Source organism: Periophthalmus magnuspinnatus, chromosome 5, assembly GCF_009829125.3.
Source record: "Periophthalmus magnuspinnatus isolate fPerMag1 chromosome 5, fPerMag1.2.pri, whole genome shotgun sequence".
In the NCBI taxonomy this organism is placed as follows: Eukaryota; Metazoa; Chordata; class Actinopteri; order Gobiiformes; family Gobiidae; genus Periophthalmus; species Periophthalmus magnuspinnatus.
Genome location: NC_047130.1, coordinates 12,114,347 through 12,134,803, shown reverse-complemented (window position 1 = coordinate 12,134,803; position 20,457 = coordinate 12,114,347). Strand labels below are relative to the sequence as shown.

The 20,457-nt window shown below is 39.6% G+C and overlaps 1 protein-coding gene across 2 annotated transcripts in view; it reads right to left on the bottom strand.

Annotated features, from left to right (window-relative positions):
* The window catches only part of LOC117370734 (protocadherin-1-like), a 42,754-nt gene extending 26,723 nt beyond the window's left edge, over positions 1–16,031 (bottom strand). Inside the window, exons 1-2 of one of the 2 annotated variants that reach the window (XM_055221683.1) lie at positions 15,600–16,031; positions 15,415–15,513 (exon numbers count right to left, since the gene is read on the bottom strand). The gene's annotated coding sequence lies outside the window, so the exon portion shown is untranslated. Of the gene's footprint in view, positions 1–15,414 lie in introns of both variants that reach the window. The other variant, XM_033966263.2, reaches the window with a different exon arrangement.
* Positions 16,032–20,457: the final 4,426 nt, after the last annotated feature.

Genomic DNA, 20,457 nt, shown 5'->3' with positions numbered 1-20,457 from the left:
GAAATGTTCTACTACAAGAATCCCATGTATTTCAGAACAAGACTTTATGGAGACACAGGGACACAAGTATCTCACGTTACTTTAATGACGTACTCAGTTACATTTACGTGAGTATTTTTTTTGAGAATGTTTTACTTCTTTGATTTTTTCAGACCCACACGTTTATTCCTACTTGAGTTTATAGCAGTGTAACGGTATTCTTACTTGAATAAAAGTTGTAGTTACTAAGTCTACAAGTGACTTTGATGAGTTGAACTTTTGTGTTTCTTGCAGCGCTCCTTCAGATATGATTTAGTTTTTTGTCACTTTCAAATAAAGTACCAAGTAAAGTTTTGTCCTCTGCAAAATAACTCAAATTATAAATCAGATATAATACTTTCAGACAGTTACTCATAGAATTACTCGAGCAGTTTCCCCAAATCCTTTTAAACTCTTACTTGAGCAATTTCATGGACCTCTACTTTGTACTTCTACTTGAGTAATATTATTCTGAAGTTACTCTTACTTGAGTACAAAATTTGGTTTTCTAATTGCAAACATTCACAGTGAAATTGTAATTCCATGGCGATATTAAACTGGGATCCCCAGCCCGGCTCTGATCCTCTTTTCGACAGCTGCTAGCGCCTGTAGCCCATTGTATCTGTGACTGAGTGCATTTGAATGAGTAGGATGTTTGTCTAGCACTAATCCTGCCTTAACAATAGTACACAATAATGGTAGCCGGCAGTACACAGAGGAGGTAGTAGTACTGCAGTAATCCATTGTCCGGGACCACACACTCACCTCTGCTCCCTCAGCGTGGCGGAACTTCAAAAGCGCGTTTGATATTTCTCATATTTTATTCACTTTTGGGCGCGCGGATCGGCTGCCTCCTGCCTTATTTATCAGAGACACGTGGGCTCTTTCAACTCGCCTTAGGAACAGGAACACAAGGTTATTACCACGACAACGCCGAGACTAAACGCAAACACATTTCTTTAGTTATAGGATACTGAGATTTCATTATCTTTTTGTTTTGCTTTTTATTTAAACTATTTCCATGAAGTTATGCAGGTGTGTTACTGCTATCAAACAGTTACACAGTGTTGCTTTAAATTGAATGAGTATAACCGTTATTATTGTGTTAAGTTTCTTTTATGTTTTTAAATATGGTATTTTAAAATTTGGCCAAGATTTTCTGTAACTTTTGAAATTATTGCATTTTTTTTTTCTTCTTTACAATAAACTTTGTACTCGGAACATTTTAAAATTGAACTTTTTTATATAATAACATTCTCTTTCATTTCAGGCAGTGGTAATAGCTGTAGTAAAAACTTAAGTATTGGGAGTAGTTGTACTTCAAATACTTCTATTTGAGAAACATATACTTTGTTATGCAAAGTAACAAAGTACATTTTAGTATAAGGCTGCGTTCACACTTGCACATCCCAAGTCAAAAGTGGGACTAGACCTGGTTGTAATCCTGGACTAGACTATGACTAAAATCAGGACTAGAGCTGGACCAGACAAAGTATTCATAAGGACAAAATTAGGATCAAATTGTAATCACACCAGGACAAGAGTCAAGCCGAAAGCAAATGATCTCATAGTATTTAGTAATAATAGTACTTCCAGTAGTGATTGTGCCAAAGGTAGTAAAGGTACAAACAGTCTAGTACTAAAATGTTCAGAGGTGGCTAGTACTCATTATATTTCCTTGGGTATTTGAAATTTTTTTAGAAATTGTACTTTGCAGAGTACTTTTCTAGCAGCATATTTTTACTCCTACTTGAGTAAAATTGTCTTGAAGTTACTGTTCTCCTACATGAGTAAGTTTTTACAAGTGACAAAAGCTTTATCTTAACAATGTGAAATTATTTGTATATTTATTTCTTATAAATCAGATGCTACGTCCTGACAGTTATTCTTTCAGTTACTCTTACTTTAGTAGTACTTTTCCCAAATACATTTTACTCTTGAGTAATTTCTTAAACCACTACTTTGTACTTCTACTTGAGTAATATTATTTCAAAGTAACGTCACTCTTAATTGAGTACAATCCTCGGCTACTCCGCCACCTCTGAAACTGTCGCCCGTCTCTCTGTAACTGCTGCAGCGAGCCTCATCAATTTAGTCTTAAACTGTTCATATTAACCCGCTCTACATGATCCTGGTGTTTTTATTTCGCTGTTGTGTCAGTAAATCAAGATATGAACATTAATAACAGACAAATCGGGTGACTTATTTCCCCGAGGCTGCTCCCACTAGGGTTAGCGACACAATAGAAATTCCTTCTGATAGCAACTACCAGTATCTAGGCAGTACATAAAATCATCATTACCATTCATCTTCATTTTAATTAAACTTTCTTTTTTTTTCACACCAAATTTCACACCAGTTCAGTGCAATATATTGAATTTGAGTCCACCTACTTTCATTCCAACTTATAAAAACAGTATTTTTCCCACAGCAGTTGAACGCATACCTCGTGACACCACACCTCGTCTGACAGCTGATCTATACAAACTAAAGCTGCATTACAAACATATCTGAATGGTTAATCATTTTTGTAAATTGTTTTTTCAGTGAAGCCAGACCGGATGACTGACATGGTTTAGTTCCTGGACGGCTGACTAATCTGGAAGTTCACCAGACCAATAAAAATTCAGTGAAGAAAAACTGGCTTGGGCACTGTTGCAAGCAGGTTGATTGCAAAGTTTAACGGCCTTGCTCTAGGCATGAAGAGGAGATTATAAGTTTGTTTTGTGTTGAAAACTATATGATACAATAGAGTTGGAGGCTTTGGATTTACACATTGAATGCAAAGCTCATTGGGTAAAAAGCAAAAACTACAGGACTACGTAGACCATAATCCTTTGCTCCATTTCAGTGCAGCTATATGAACTTCATTTTGATACTAAGGAATAGACTCTTTATTCAGACAATAGAATGTGATTTTCAACATTAAATGGTAGTACGTTTTGAAGCTATTCAGGAAAGGTTCATTTCTGTTCTGTGAATGTGACTTTTTTAGTACTAATACCTGCTCAATTGATCTAGTTTTGATACTAGTTTTAGTATCCCATTTTCAATACCGTTGACAACTTTTGTGCTTGTACTGGTCCAAGTCAAAACAGGGACTAAATCGGGTCTAAACTAAGACTGTATCAGGTCTGAACCAGGTCTAAACTATTTGGACTGTACTGTCTGGGACTAGATCAAGACTAAACCTGCGTGACAAATTAAAGCAGTTATTAAAAAAAAAAGAAGTAAATCAATGAATTAATAATAATAACAATAATAATAATAATAATAATAATAATACAATTTAAAACATAATCAAATAAATCAACAAATAAATAAAATTCTGAAATAAATAAAAATATAAAGTGACCATAGACCCGTTTTCCTGACAAACCCATTGCCCATGGTTCTGTTGGATCATGTGATGAGTCATGTGACTGCATGCTGATCCCCTTGGCAACGGTCTCCGCGGCAGCAGCAGCGGGGGATTATGGGATTGAATTATGGGATGGATGGATGCCATATGAACAGCAGCAGCAGATCAAAAGCTGCTCTAAATCCTCCACACAAACATATTTAGAACACATGTCTCTGTACAGAGCGGGACGAGGACAAATGAAGACAATATGGGACAGTCAGGACAACTCCAGGCCTTTTGGGTTACTGAGGCAAAAGTGGAGTAGTGGGTTAAGTGCACGCCTAACAACCACATGGTAGATGGTTTGAATTTTACGGCGGCATGAGTGGAGTAGTGGGAGCAGGACTGGGACAAATGAAGACAATATGAGACTTCACGGACTTTTGATTTACTTGGGACCTGCCCAACAATAATAATAATAGTATATTTCTTGAATTTTATGTCAAAACCAAGATTTTAAATATATTTTCCAAAATATTAATCAGGTAGTGTTAGTACTAGTGTTAATCATTTTATTTTATGACCCCAAAACTGGCTATGCCCTACAGTATCATAAATGAATAATTCAGCTTGTCCACATATTTGCTTCGTTTTGTCAACAGCAAAAATGACTGAAACCCGACCCTGCTCTTTTGAATGGTGAAGTTGCATACGCTGCCGCCGTGCCCTTGAGCAGCACAAGTAAGACGATCCACCGAAACCAGAGCGACATCATTAAACCAACAGTGAGTCTAGAGGTAGACTTTCACCCCGGACTGTTGACTGAGGGAGTGGAACCGGCAACTGCAGCAAAGGCTGGTTTGGCCACATACTTTTATGAAGGGCAAAATACACTTGGAATGATTCACTTTCAAAACAACAAGCGAGAAAGTAGAACAGGACTAAATGCACGTGGGAAAGACAAACAAAAGCTGCAAATTATAAAGATGGATATTTATATGAGTTTTAAATGCACAATTTATGAATCATTTGAAAAGATTAGGCATCAAGGCGTCTAAACTCAAAATCTAAATCTTGACTTTAAATCAGGTCTACCTAAGAACTAAACCTTGACTACTAAAACTAAAATCGAAACCAGATACTCACTTGAGGAACTATCACTTGGACCACTATAGAACCTACCTGGACGACTGAGGGATTACACAGATATAAGGCCACATGGGAATACAAAAGAAAGTACTACCATTTAATGTTGAAAATCACATTCTATTGTCTAAAGAAAGAGTGTTTTTTTATTATCATCGTGGTATTGGAATCAAAATTGAGAATCGAGTCTATTCCTCGGTATCAAATGGACTTTTACATGTTAAATATATTGTGACAACACTAGACCTGAGTAAGCACGATGATTTCTTAGCCAAAGTATCTTGACGTCTCTAATTTAAATAACTGCAGACGTTGCAATTTGATAAATGTGCCAACTCAAATTCCAATTTTATTTTGATTGTCATCTCGCGCATTGATATTGATATTTTGCTTAAGCGAGGCACTGCTCTGTCTGAGTCTTTGTTAGACTTTAACCTGAGTTAACTCTGACCTGAGGGAACTGACTTAGCTGGAACTACGACAGGTGAGCTGATCTGTGCTGTTAAACAGGTTCCTCTCAAATACCATTACAGTCACAAGCTAGCTAGCATTAGCCAACAGTTTTTCAGTTAGCCACTCTCACGTTTTGGTTGAAAATCAAACTCCTAAACAGGACCATGAACACTTGGCTCCTGAAAATGTATTGTTTAAATCAATGTTATATCTTTTTTGAATTTTCAGACCATTTAGAAACTTTTGGCCAATATTTGCTGATGTGTGCTTCGTGTCACCATGGTAACTGTTAAACATTTCCCCACAGAGATACATGTAGAACTCCCCCCCAATGTGATGTCACTGCAAAGTATCAGTTGTACTATTTCAACTTTTTCCTGTACCTCCTGACACATCACCACAGTTTGACCAAAGTAAGTTTTTAAAAAGACAACAGTGACTCAACACTTTTCCAAAGCCGTGGGACATCTTTGAACACAAGTTTGCGCTCCTTTGTTGGCTTTAATTTAAGTGAAAATCATTTTGTTTGAAGGGCCTTGAACTCTTCTCTGAGTCGCCGCGGCGCCGTCTCCTTTTGTTCTGCTGAATTAATGAGCGGCATGTACTGCTAAGACTTCTAAAGCTTCGGGATTAACGCAAATGTGGAAATACTAAAGAAACAAAAGTGTAAATGTAATAGTGTGTTCACAAAAGGATGTACCCTCATGAATGGTTTGGTTAATGACAGGTGGGTGTAAAAATGCTAGCTAAACGGTATTATTCAAAATGGGATTACTCATAGAGGTAACCAGGACTAGGGTTGTCAAAAGTATCACAGATCAGATACTTACTGATACTAAAACTAGTTACAAATTTGAGCAAGTATTGATACGAAAAAGGCACATTCACAGGACAGAAATGAACCTTTCCTAGCTTTAGAATAATCTTGAGTTGTATCAGAACAAGTATAAGACACATAGACTAGTATATATCCATGGACCACTATGGAACCTACCTGGACCACTGAGGGGTTACACAGCGATGCTAAACCAGGCTTAAACCAGAGCTAACTAAGTGTAGAAAAACCAATGTCAAACATGTATAACAAGGATTGGGTTGAAACAAGGTCCAAATAAGGACTAAACCAGACCATGATGCAAGACAAGACCAGTCTAAGTTTAATTAAATCAGTCTAAAACAAACTAAACTCATCGGAATAAAACTGAGACCATGATCTCAGAAAGGACTAAACCAAGGCTAGCCAGGATTTAAACCACATCTTAACAAGAACTAAGTCTAAATCAGGACAAATCAAGCCCAATGACAAAGAAAATGGTTAAAACAAAAATGTATTGTAACTTCATAATGGCAATCTTCAAGTAGCACCTTGAAATGCTGTGATAAGGTTATTTTAGTACAATTTCTTCAAAACAACTAAATTATGTTTCTGTTTACCTTTGTTATGATTTATTAATGAACAAGTAGCTTTTCAATGAGTAATATGTAACATTTGAAAGAGTAGACAAGGTTTTAGCATCTGTGGAGGCTGGACAAATGTGTTTAAATTCATTTGAGAAGAGGTTTACGGCGGTCCTAGCTAGCTGACAGCTAACGCACCATTGACCACAGCACTAGTCGTTTCAGCCTTTTGTGGTTTTAATCAGAGCTACAAGAGTGGAGACCTCGGGTGAACGGGGGACCAGGGGAGAGCACGGCTATAAAAAGCACGAGGAACTGAATAGAAAACCAGGAGGAGGTTGGCAGATGCTTGAATGACAATAGGTTTTGAAATTTGTCATGGGAGAGTTGACAAATGGTTGTAAAAACGTATCTTAACTAAACATTTGTGAAGTTATCTGAGATTTTTGTATTCGTTCTGATTCAAATGTATTTAGTTTGGTTCAATGCTCACTTCAAATGGCCGCTGTGCCCTTGGGCCTCGTCTTAAAGAGAGCCTCAGTTTGATTCAGATTTTCTAAACTATTTTAAATGTGCACTGCGTAACTTTTGAGTTTTTTTGAGACTGAAGTGAGTTTTTCTTGTTAGAAAAATTAAAATAATAATAATAAAAAAAAAAGATACTATCTTCATGTTTACTTAACTAACAGCTGAGGCAAAGCAACGATTTTGAAAGTTTTTTGCCAAAAAAATACACCACAACAAGAGCGTGTTTTTTGACTCTGGTTGATTATGGCACTGAAACGTACATCCTTACTGTGAGCAGGCTTGCATCTCCACAAACCTGATTCTTACTTGGTCTAGAGTTGGGCCTCCTCTTGCTTGTTTCCATGGCTTTAATAATTCACAATATGGTAAAAAAAACTATTTTTAGCTTTCTATTTTCGCAGTGATGCGATGAGGCAGGTGATGCGTAACGTCCAGAAAGTCAGATGGTGTTACTTTGAAAATTGCTTTGAAATTAAAGAAAAAATAGAGAAAGAATATTCCATAATTTCAACAATGAGAACTGAAAAGAAAACGACAACAAAACACACTGAAACTGAACTGAATTGAACTGAAACTGAACTGAATTCAAAACCTGCAAATAAAAGAGTGATGGGCCCAACCAGATTCCATCGCTCAAGTGTCGTTCAACATGAGCTATTTTCTCGTATACTTACCATGAAAACTACAACAAAGTTTATGGTCAGTACTTGTACATGGAGAGAGAGGGAGTGAAAGAAGAGAGAGAAAGAGAGGAGAGAGGGAGTGAAAGAGGGAGATGGTGTAGTAGAGATTACAGTGTTGACCTGAGCGCTAAATCTGCTCCATAAAAAAGCTTTTAGTGGGAGAAGCTTAATGTGAGCTCTTAAACTGCTCTACATGCTTGGAATATGTCTGTGCCAATAATGCACACTGTACACCAGTTAAACACTCATCTGAAGTATGAATATGAAAACACCACGATACAGAGGGGGCCCTGATTTGGCCCTTTTCCTCCTCCTGCAGGGGGATCCTGCAGGAGGAGGAAACCAGGACTAAACCAGGACTAAACCAGGACTAGGCCAGAAGTAAGTCAGGGCTAAACCGGGGCTAAAGCGGGGCTAAACTGGGGCTAATCCAGGGCTAAGCCAGGGCTAAACCAGGGCTTGACCGGGGCTGAACCAGGACTAAACCAGGGCTAAACCGGCGCTTAACCGGGGCTAAACCAGGACTAAACCAGGACTAAATTAATGTCTCAACAATTTAGCTGGACTATGGGAGAGTATATGTGTTGGGTGCTTTCCCAGAAACACTACATTAGAATTGGGACTAAACCTGGAACTAAATTTGAACCAAACCAAGGTTAAATATGGACTAAAACAGGTCCAGATCCAAACCATTACTAATGAAGAAGAAGGTAAGGGATAAACCAGGACTCAACCAGGACTAAACCAGGACAAAACCAAGACTAAACCAGGACTAAAGCAGGTCTACAGAGCGTACAGGGCTGCAGCTCAAGGCAGGTTTAAGTGTGACAGCAAAGGACTGGAGCAGAGCGTGCGACACACTGTGCATTTTAACTTTCTCCCTCTTTCCTCCTCCTCTGCTCCCTCCCTCTTTCTCTCCTCTCTCTCTCTTTCTCCTTCATTTTCTCTCTGTTAACCAGTAAATGGGCGATAAATTATCACCCATCCCTAATTCCACTTCTCCTTTATCTCCTGCCTGTCTATTTTTCTTTGAGTTGCCAATGCTTAAGTATATGATTTTCATCTCTTTTCTCTCTCTTCCTCTTACCCCCCCTTTACTTGCTTCTCCCTCTCTCTTCCCTCTATCTTCACTCCCCCATCGCTCTCTCCTCTCATCCCATTATCTCTTTCTCTCTACTATCAAGTTACTCTCCCCCACTTCTTCGCTCTCCCTCTTTACTTCTCTCCGTCTCTTCCCCCCTCTTCTCTCTCTCTCTCCTTTCACCCACTTTCCTGTCTCTCTCTCCCCTCTCTCTTTCCTCTCTTCGCCTCTCACCCCCTTACCTCTCTTTCCTCTCTCTTCCACCCAGTTCTTGCTCTTTCTCCTCTCACCCCCTTTCCTCTGTTGCTCTCTCCAAACTCTCTCCCCCTTTTCTTCCCTCACCCCCTTGACTCGCTCTCCCTCCATTTGTACCTCCTCTCTCTTCTCCATTTTCTCTGTCTCCTCTCACACCCTTCCCTCTGTCTCTCTCTCCCCCCTCTTCTCCTCTCGCCCCTTACCACCCTTACCTGTTTCTTTCCCTCCCCCCTTCTCCCTCCTTTCTTTCCCCTCTTCTCTCTCCCGTCTCTTTCCCCTCTTCTGTCTCTCTTCTGTCATACCATTCTTGTCTCTCTCTCCTCCCTCTTCTCCTCTCACCGCCTTAACCACTGTTACCTCTTTCTCCCTCTCTCCCACCTCTTCGTTCTCCCTCCTATTCTCTCTCCTCCCTTCTTTTCTCTCCCTCGTTACCTCTCTACCCTCTCTCTTCCCCCTCTCTCCCTCTTCTGTCTCTTCCCTGTCTTCAGTAGTACACACAGTATATCAGGTTGGACTGGTTGGGCTGGATTCTCCGTAGTTGACGTCTTGTTTCTTCATCGGAAACCTGCTCCGGTTCCATTGGGAATCGTTTACACAACACAACTGTGGCTTTACCACAATATACTATTTGGTGGTAACGTTCCAAAACTGTTTCAGATTCGAGTATACTACATTAGTTGATTAATTTGACTACGAAAATTTGTAGTCAACTGAATATCTTCTCAGGATTATCAGAACTTATATATAAAAGAGAAGTAAGGATGTAAGCTTTGGGAGTAAATACTGAGTTTAAACTGTCTTTTTTCATATAAATACACGGTTTCCTAGTACTTTTTGGGACTATAGTCAACTAAAGACCTGGCCTGCCGATTGGAGCAATGACGTCTTGAATACAACAGAACAAAGATTACTCAAACATGCACAAATCACTCTAAATACAATTGCAATGATGAATACCAGGCCTGCTACTAATACTACTTCTAGGACTTAACCGAAAGAAGATTAAATATTTAAAGCAGGCACCGTTTCTTCTTCTTCTAAGTCATTTACATCAAGTAGAAGCAATATGATAATGTGATGCAAATTATCCAAATATAATACTAATATGGAAATAATGATTACCAAGAATTCATCTCAAAATAGCACAACCATCCTTTCTAACCAGGCCTGCAGGAGTACAGTGGCTGCCTCCTCGCTCAGTATCTTTGCATGTGTCCATTGGCGGTGATGTAATCCTGGTTATACCTCGGGATATTTGACTAAGAAATGAGCAAACAGAAGCCACCACAGGATCAAGTGAGTGGAGACAAGCAGTTATAGATTTATGTATTCAAAACTGTCCACGCGTAGTAGGATGGAGAAGTTAGCTACATCGATCAAGTTCTTCTGTCTAAGTTTCTAAAAGCAATGTTTAACCGAAACATAGCATTTTAACATGTCGCGATGGTCACATGTAGAACGCGTCGACAGTTTCCACCAAGGAAACTCAACGAGGAGACGGCCTCAGAATGTACACGCGTCAGGAAGACACATAAACACGCATCACCAAGACACAAGAACATGACAAAGTTAAAGGTCGACTGCCTAACTTTTCTGGTAGAGTGTACACTACCTGCTTTTATCCATGGAGATGTTATTGTTTGGACAAAATATTCCATAGTATGGCATTGTTAACATGTGCTGCCACCAGCTCAAGTTAAAGATCTGTGGAGAGGCGAGCATACTCACACCTGTAATGTAATGATAGATATGTTTAACGCCATACAGTAGGGATGGCTCTCGTAGTAGTATCAAGTATTGGCATCGATTCAGGAAATTTTGCTGAATCGGATATCAGTTTTAAAATATTGGTTCAGTAGATATGTGGGCTGACGGTATAAGTTGATTTAAGACACTTCACTGGCCGCAATTGCCCCCAAAAGTCTCATAATGTTTGAATTTTATTTACACAAAGTTGCTCTGTGGTTACTTGACACATAAATAACAGATACATAACGCATCTAGATCAGTTTTAAATTAATGCTGTTTTCAGTTTCTGCTCTGGTATCGGTTCATATCGGGTGTGAGGTGATACTTAAAGACACAGTATTGGAATCGGTATCGAAATTGAAAAAGCTGCATCAATACAGTTGAACGTTCCAGGCAAAGAAATTACATCCCCATCTGGAGATAAGAAGGTGACAGATGCAGAAAAGTTACACAGTTTACATTTTAATTAGCATAAAAAGGGAGGTAGAGGTTATAGCTTTTCACTATTTTAATCACTTAATCACACTTAATCACTTCACTCAATACATACAACAATATTTCACTTTTCCCCTTTGACAGGCGTTTCCACAATTTCCCTAATCAAGATTTGTAACAAAGAGGCAATATTTTACATAAGCTGTCAGAAAGCATTATTACACTGTCATGTATATGTTGAACAAGCTCCAGTTCTACACCGGTGTAAGTAATGCACTGGTCTCTGGTCTATTTGGTTACGCCGCCTCGACTCCACTTCCAGATGCATACAGGCTATTTATCATGAGCCGCCACCGCACTGCACAATGCCATCTATCTGCGATGCTCCCATCCAAATGTATGTGCTCTGTGCATTTGTCTTGTTATGTCTGTGTGTAAGGCTGTATTTGAGCTTATTGTGTAAGGGAGGAGACACATAGAATAGATGGTTTGGGTAACATTTTGATGATTAATTCATGGTAACAAGCATGAAAAACACTTAACTGCGTCTCTGTTAGTGTTTATAATGTGCTTATTAATAGCGTCAATACCGATTCCAACATCACAATGCTAATAAAAAAAAAAAAAAAACACACTCTTTCTTTAGACAATAGAATGTGATTTTCAACATTAAATGGTAGCACTTTCTTTTATATTCCCATGTGGCCTTATATCTGTGTAATCCCTCAGTGGTCCAGGTCGGTTCCATAGTGGTCCATGGGCGTATACTAGTCTATGTGTCTTATACTTGTTCGGATACAGCTCAAAATCGGTCTAAAGATATTCAGGAAAGATTCATTTTTGTCCCGTGGATGTGATTTTTTCAGCATCGATACCTGCTCAAAGTATGATCAAGTTTCGATACTAGCTTTAGTACCGATTAGATCAATCTGATTTTCGATACTTTTAACTTATTAATGCCTTCCTTGTCTCAGGCCGTAATTTGCAAGCAGCAGTTAGCTATTTTGTTTCCTATTAATTAAAGTTGAGTTAATTAGCATAATTGCCAATAGGTGATTTTGTAATAATCGTAAGTGTTATGCTGCTAGCTAGATGAATAAACACTAACTAGCATACCAATTAACACTTAACTACTGACTAATATGTGGTGTCTAAACTAAGGGCTTAACTAGCCCTGTCACGATGATCACTATATCGACTTATTGTTCAATATATTATAAATGGATGAATAATTTTTGGGGGTCAGTATTTATCGTGGGGACTTTTTCTTCGTAGTCATGGAAGACTTTTGGTTATTTTTTCTGCTGTATGATAAGATTTGAACTAAAATTACACAAACTTAAAGATGACTTAAGTGTTGCATTCTGCTATTCATTTATACAGCCCAACAATATTTAACATAGTGTACATTTAGAATACTTTTTGGGGGATATTTCTACTTCATGGTTTGGATTCAATATTATCATTCATCGTCTATACTGACTTCAGCAATATATCGCATTGCAAAATGTGTTATCGTGACAGGCCTAGTCTTAAAAAATGTATCTTAATAACAGGGATATGGTTTGGATAGAGATTGGAATAAAACAATGTGTGGTTGATTGTGCAATTTCAGAAATCCTATTCTAATTTTGAAGTATTTCAGTTTCATTAAGGGCTAAGAAAAATCAAAACGAGCTATTCCATGTTCAATTTCAAGACACAAAATTACTTAAAAAATTAGCCTTCATTTTGATTTGATGTTATTAACTACACCACAGGCTTTCAGAAAGTTGAAAACCCATATATTTGGTAAAACGTAGAAGGAGTTGGTGATATCGTCGACTACATAGAGCATACGTTAGCTAACAATACTGCCGCATTGTGAAAAAAAAAAAATGTATGGCGATAATACGTGCTTGTACAAAAATGAAAAATTAAAACAGAAAAAACACTAGAAGCTGTAAATTCTAAAATTGCTGAAAATTTGAAAGGTTCACAAATGCAGGTTTAAGATTTAGAGGACACCTCATTCAGGGGACTGGCAAATTGTGCAAATATGTGTCTTGATTATCGGCGAATGAAAACGCAGTACTTTTGAAACTATTCTGACTTAGAGATAGACCCGAGATCGGCCTCTAAGAACACGCTGTTGCACAAAAACGTTAAAAAACCCATATTTTTGTGTTAATTCGCAACACATAAGTTTTATCATATTTTTCTAATAGGAAAAGCTTGTAAAACATGAGTTGCAATCCTATCTACTCACAGGCACGATTACAGTAGGTCAAAGTCTGCTGCCGAGCTAAAAGTGGTCGCGTTTTGGCCGCTTTCCAAACCAGACTCTCCTTTCTCTCTCTCTTTCTTTCTCTCTTTCTTTCATTCTCTCCAAATCCCCGCTTCGGAATACAGTATGCAGAGTGGTCAGATGTAATTGAAAGATATGCCACAGTACAAGTACGGGGGCTGCGATGTAAGAACAAAGCAACGAGAGCAGCCGATTTGAATGGAAATATATTATGTACGCAGCTTAAATCTTATAGAACACGTCTTTCAAGTCAAATGGAAGCGGAAATGCAGCTTTACGTGGCAAAATTAGCATAAAATATTAGCCACGCAATTGATCAAAAGTGTAAACTTGAATGAGATTGTGGGTCTGAACAAAAAAAAACTATTTTGTATGTCCTACATGGTGGGAATTTGAGCAAATTTGAAAAATTTGTGATAAGTTATACAAATATTTTAAGTCACTACACGTTGCTTTAATTGTGTCTGATTTATCTTTGTATTTCACAAAATTGCAATAATTTGCATAAAAACCTGTCATTACGCTTATCGATATGTCTACTGTACTTCAATAGAGGCATACCATACCCTTAGCAAGAGAGTGTATGATACAAACCAGTCAAAAAAAAACTACAAAATTAAGTAGAAATTTAAGTTTTTGCAATTCTTCAATTATGCAAATTTCATAAACCTATTCAGTTTTTTGGATTTTTTGTTTTTTATTAGACATCTACTTCAATTGCGTTACTAAAATGCACCTAATTTGGTCTTTTGAAAAAAGTCTTGACTATGCGACTACTGCGAGTGCATCGTTTTGTTTGAATTGACAGGTTGCATGCCACAGGTGTCCAAATTTCTGCCTCTTCTAAAATCCATGTAAAGTACTAAATGATGAATGGAGGGAGTCGTTGTGTAGCCCGGAGATGTTCCCTATAGACACATTAGCTTGAAACCACACGCCCAGGCCCATATCCGTAACGATAAGTGGCTTTTACTGCCATTTTATGTACAAGATGCAGTCCCCGTAGAAGCGAGCACACCAGATGAGTGTGCCTTACCACCTGCAATGTACGTGCAAGGGGAGCCTATAGATTTCACCAAAACAAGGGATGGTTTAGACCTGGTTTAGTCCTGGTTTAGTCCTGGTTTAGACCTGGTTTAGACCTGGTTTAGACCTGGTTTAGACCTGGTTTAGTCCTGATTTCTGGTTTTGTTTACCTTAGTTTGGTTTATTCCTCGTTTAGACTTAAATGTATTATTTTTTCTGAGCTGGTCTAGTCCTGGTTTAGTCCTGGTTTCTGTTTTAGTACACCTTAGTTTGGTTTATTCCTAGTTTACACTTAAGTTTGTCATTTTTCTGAGCTGGTTTAATCCTGGTTTAGTCCTGATTTCTGTTTTAGTACACCTTAGTTTGGTTTATTCCTAGTTTACACTTGGATTATTCTTTTTTTTCTCAGAGTTAGTCTTAGTTCTGGTTTAGACTTGGTTAATATTCTGGTTGGGTCCTTCTTTATCCCTGGTTTGGACTGGGTTTAGGCCCGGTTTAATCCTGGTGATTCCCCGTGGCAAGTGTACCAAACCCGGGCTTCACTAAAGGGTTGTTTCCCCGATGCAAAATGGGATTGGGGAGCCCGGGGTGACCCTCCAGGAGAGAAGCGATATTCTACGGGAGGAGAGCGAGGGAGACGCGGCGGTAATGTAAAGGAGAAGTGGATCGATCCCGGGGTCGATAAACTGTAGTGTAATATAGGTAAAATACCAATCAGGCGGGATTAAGCGCTGGATATGAGCATTCAATGGGTTTAACACGGGTTTATTTGACCGACAAGCGTGTTAGAACTGCTGGGGATTGGAGCTCCGGCGAGAATGGGGAGATTTTTAATTAAAATGCAACTCCACATCTCGGAGGAAATGCTGGAAAAAGTGCATGTGTCGCTCGGAAAAACGACTCGGAGAAAGACTATCAAGACGTGCTACGTGCCTGAAACATGGTAATATCTCGAATTTATGATGTGTCTTGAGATTTTGCCCGAAAAGTGGGGTGTTGTGGAAGTTCTTACCTGGACCGAGTAAGCCCCACGCAGTTGCCCGCCTCTGAGCGCTCCAGCCCGGCTTACAGGCTCCGCTCCCGCCCGCTGTCCGCACGGAGCACTTTACCCCTAAATAACAATCCACAAGGCGGGTAAAATAAGTCAAACAATCCCGAATAGAGGAAAAGAAGTGTTATTCCGTGTGTTCCGCTCACAATTTATGTCCACTTTTTCAGTCGTGACAACCGCTCCTCGATGGGGGGGACACGCTGCCAAGTGCCCCGAAGAAGAGCCACTCGGACCGGGTCACTCTGACAGGCTGCCCGCGCTGCTGGGAAACGTTAGCTCAGCGGCTCAAAGGCTGTAGCATCCTCCGCGCAAGTTACGAAGCTGGTGGGACGGACGTGGAGCTGGTTCTCGGTAGTGTGGTTGTATCTTGTGAGAAAGTATAAAACAAGCCAGAAAAAAGAGGAAAATCGCAAAGAAATCTAAAGGTCCACTAGGTCCGGGAGAACCAGAGAGAAGCGGGTGAGTGAGTAGGTTCCGTGCCGGGAGCTGTCACCGAAGCGCGGGTAGTGCGTGAGTGTGAGTGCGGTCCGCTGTCTCCTGGTCGCGGTCCGGAGAGGAGCAGGTCTGCGCTGTGACTGCACCGGGAGAGATGTGAGAGTGGAGTGGATCTGTGGAGGAGAGGAGGCAGGCACAAGCAGCAGCAGCAGCGGGTCTCCTCTCCCTCCTCCCCCCGGCTCCCTCCCTCCACACACGGCTCGGCTGCTGTCTGCGCGGGAGCCTCCGGAGGCGCTAGTCTCACAGAATTACAGAGGGGTTTACTGGGTTTTACCGGGGCTGGATCGATTGGTGGGATTTTCACGCGAAAATGATGTTTTTAAACCAAAAGCGTTTTATTTCACGTTTTGAGGATTTAAGAAGTATTGCACGTTTTGTAAGTGGATTTAGCCTGTTATAGCTTTTTATTGCAAATATATATGTACATTTTTAATATTACTACTACTACTACTACTACTACTACTACTACTACTACTACTACTACTACTACTACTACTACTAATACTACTACTAATAATAATAATAATAATAATAATAATAATAATAATAATAATAATAATAATAATGAAATAATCAATTTTAAATTACTGTGGACTATTTGGCCATTATATAAAAAAAAATCTTCCGTCATATTAGGCTGGTGTTTTAAAACTTGCACTTATGAAATGTATTTATCATTCAGTCCTCAGTCACCATGGAGGGACATTTGCTGCCGTATGTGCCCTGGGACGGTCTGAAGAAAATGTCGTTGCATTCTGTGTGCCTGTGGATCACTCTGAACATAGTGGAGCAATGTATGTTCAAAAAATACATTTGCAAAGATAAATTTTAGGTTGCCACTTTTCACACCAAGCCATTTCTTATACAAACTTTTTCAGTTGTACAGTAGCTAAAGCTGCAACACCTGCTTGTCTCAGTGATGATGTTATTACTTTGCCTGTAATGTTCCACAGTATTGCGTTGTGTATCATGCATTTTTTTTTTTTTATTGAATGTGTTTTCATTGCAAAAAACATGCTTGAGAAACATGCATTATTGTCGTGAGCGAGGTCGGCTCTCAGCAGTTGTGACCTGTAACTTAGCATCACCTGCTTGTCTCCATGGAGATAGACAAGTTTAATGTGATATTGCAGAACATTATCGGAAAATTAATAAAATCTCTAGACAAAAGCAAGTTACTGGAACCTCCTCCAGAAGTTACATAGTGCACCTTTGGCTGTGTAATCCCTCAGTCATCCAAGTATGAGCCACAGTAAAAAAAACAAAACAACAAAAAACATTCAATTCTGTCAACTGGACAAAGACGTTCTTGAGTGAAGACATTTGGCTGCTCATCCAAGCCGCTTCTTCAGTTCTGCTCAGATTAATGGTGAACAATTCAACCTTACTAGCATTCAATCTTACTAGCATGTTTTTGGCAGTGGTTGAAAGAGTACTGAAAAACTGTACGCACGTATCAGTTGCATGGATACAAATATGCTCAAGTACTGCTGCCAAATTTGTGCTTGAGTGTACAATTATAAAGTACACATGAAAAATACTACTCGCTTACTCACGTAAAGTTGTTAAACTGCAGCATTCTCATCCATATTATCCATCTCTCCTCCATCATTCGCAAGTAATGACCCCCTTGTTGGAACTTTTTAGAGTCTCAAAGTGAGTCGTTTTATTCTAGACAGGAAACAGCTGAGGAGAGGTGCACTCACAACTTTTAGCTTGTGGTGTGCGGTTTATTCACTGCCATATCCCGCTGACGTCTTTGCACTTGGAGATTTAAAATCTTATGCAATTCTCTTTCTCTGTGGTCTGTGCTTTTTGTCACATATGTAAAAAAAATATATATATACTGAAAAATCCTGTAGTTGTGGTGGATTTAACTTTTTTACTCAATTTTAGTATTATTTTAGATAATTTCTATATAAAACCCAATTAAGTTAACAACTTATAACAAGGAATTAAGTTGTTTAAAACTGCAACCTACATTTTCTCTGAGCTCTGTCCAATCAGAGCAGGCAATACACTCACTCTCTTCCTCTCTCTGCTTTGTTCCCTCACTCTCCTCCGCTCCCTCCCTCTCTCTCCGCTCCCTCTTTTTCCCTTCCACTCCCTCTCTCTCCTCCACTCCCTCTCTGCGTCTTTCCTCCGCTCCCTCGCTCTCCTCCGCTCTCCCTCCTGCGCTCCCTCCATCTTTCTGTTCCACTCCCTCTCTCCCACTCTCTCTTTCGCTCCCTCTCTCTATCCCTCACTCTCTCTTTCTCTTCCACTCCCTCTCTCCCGCTCTCCTCCGCTCCCTCCCTCCCTCTCGCTTTCTCCTGTACTCCCTTCTTCCCTCTTTCTCCTCCACTCCCTATCTCCCTCTCTCCCTCCCTATTTCTCCTGTACTCCCTTTCTCCCTCTCTCTCCTCCACTCCCTCTCTCCCCTTCCTCTCTCTCCTCCCCTCCCTCCCTCTCTCCACTCCCTCTCTCCCTCCCTCTCTCCTCTGCTCCCTCTCTCCCTCCGCTCCCGCTTTCCCCTCCCCTCCCTCTCCTCATGCGTGGGACACTACACCTTTTCCACTTCTCCGAGAGGACTTCCCAGCGTGCCTTTTCTGTCACTTTAGGAGCACATGCTTGTGTTTTGCAGTGCGCAGTGGTCTTCCTCTCTTGTCGGTACAGTAGACTTTTTTCCCTCTGTGCCGGGGCTGGGCGCTGGAAGCCACATCACCGACTTAGTCACAATCCAAGCTCATTTTCAGCAGCTTGTCGTTACATAAGCATATTTTAACGTGGGATAAAAACGGTCTATTATTGTCTAGGCAAAGTCGTGTCTGTCTTCAGCTCTCACATATTTTATAAAGAGATATTGGTACTAAGGATTCCAGTGTTAAATTTGAGTGTTACAATATCACGCAATTACCGACACGAGTCCCAAACATTAGAAATCGTTAAAGGGCTTGTATATGATTGTGTTTTTCCCACGTGTTTGAGCAAAATGTGTCTTGCTCCAATGCAGATATACTGTATAAGCAGCTCTTTAGGTCAAAATAAGTCTGTTGTATGCTGCTCTCGTCTTAAGTGTTGTGAAAACAGCTTGTAAACTCATCATGGTGAATAATTAGAATACTCAGAATGTATAAGGCAAGTGTAATAATAACTTTGGCTGATTGCAAACAGTTTAAAATGAACTAGTGTTGTTTTTTGCGTTTTTAAAACAATAAAAATCAGGTACAGCACCTTTAATAGAGATGCCACAATATTCATGATTATTGACACCAGGACCCAACAGCAGCGAAATCCATAGTTAACTTTCTTTCCAAGATCATGACTCATATGTATCTGGCCACTTTATGAAATCAAACTTTCTGAATGAAAAGTGGTGCTAAAGTGAAATAAACAGACAGATGGAAAAAAGCACTTTCCATTTTGGTGTACTTTTTTGGAATATATAATTTTAATGTTCAAAGCCGACCTATTCTGCAAAATCAACTTCTCAGAGCTTTTTAACTGTTTCTCCCTTCCAAGGTACTCTCTCTAAAGTTGTACTTGGAGTGATTCATGTTTGAGTAATCTTTATTCTCCTGTATTCAAGATGTCATTGCTCTGATCTTCACTGCCAGCGGAACTGGTATTTTCTTTATCGGTGATATGCACAGGATTCTGTAGTGTCGTGTAGCCATTTCATTACAAATAAAAAAGAAAATACAGCTATCAGCGATGGGTGAGATAACTGGGAGAGCAGTAAGATCCAGTGACCCCAGGTTTGTGCAATTTATAACACAATGATCCAGGGCTGTCATACATTATAACTGTACAGCAGACACAAGCACAGTATGTCTGCTTTAAACTAATTCACATTGAACCCCCTCACTGATGATGCTTTCATGTTGTGGTTGGATAAAAACGGCGGCAGAATGGACTTGGTCACTGATAGAAACGATCAGAGAAAAAACGTTTGTGGAGTTATCTTTTGAGGTATTTCTCAGAATGTCTCTGCTATCTCTCAGTCGCCCAGTAGGCTACATTACAAACAGAAAATTGAATTCTGTTAACTTTCTCAGAATACTGAACCATTCGTAGATCATAGAAAGCGAGCGACTACCACTTTGTAATGTTTGAAATACAACCCATTTTACCATAGGCTTTTGTGCTTTGTCCATTTGTACTTCAAAATTCGTATCGAAACATAGAGACTAGGGCAATGTTTTGGTGGACCGAAGGGTGCTGTTAGAAATGATCGATTTTTTAATATCTATTTCAAGTCTTTTTTCATATTCTTGTGCTAAATGCTCATATATTATACTCTTTATGTGTAATTGTATACGTGATTCAAGTTTGAGAAGTCTAACATCTATTCCTGACTATGTGTTTCATTAGTGCGCGCTTTGTGAAGTGTAAGCCCCCGTGTACGTGCTGGAAATTGTGGGCAGGAAGTGGTTCACTCTGACGCCTAAGACGGAAAATCCAACCGGTGCAAACGGAGACAAAAACGTGCAATACGCTTAATGAATGAATGAGGAAGTGGAGGCATAT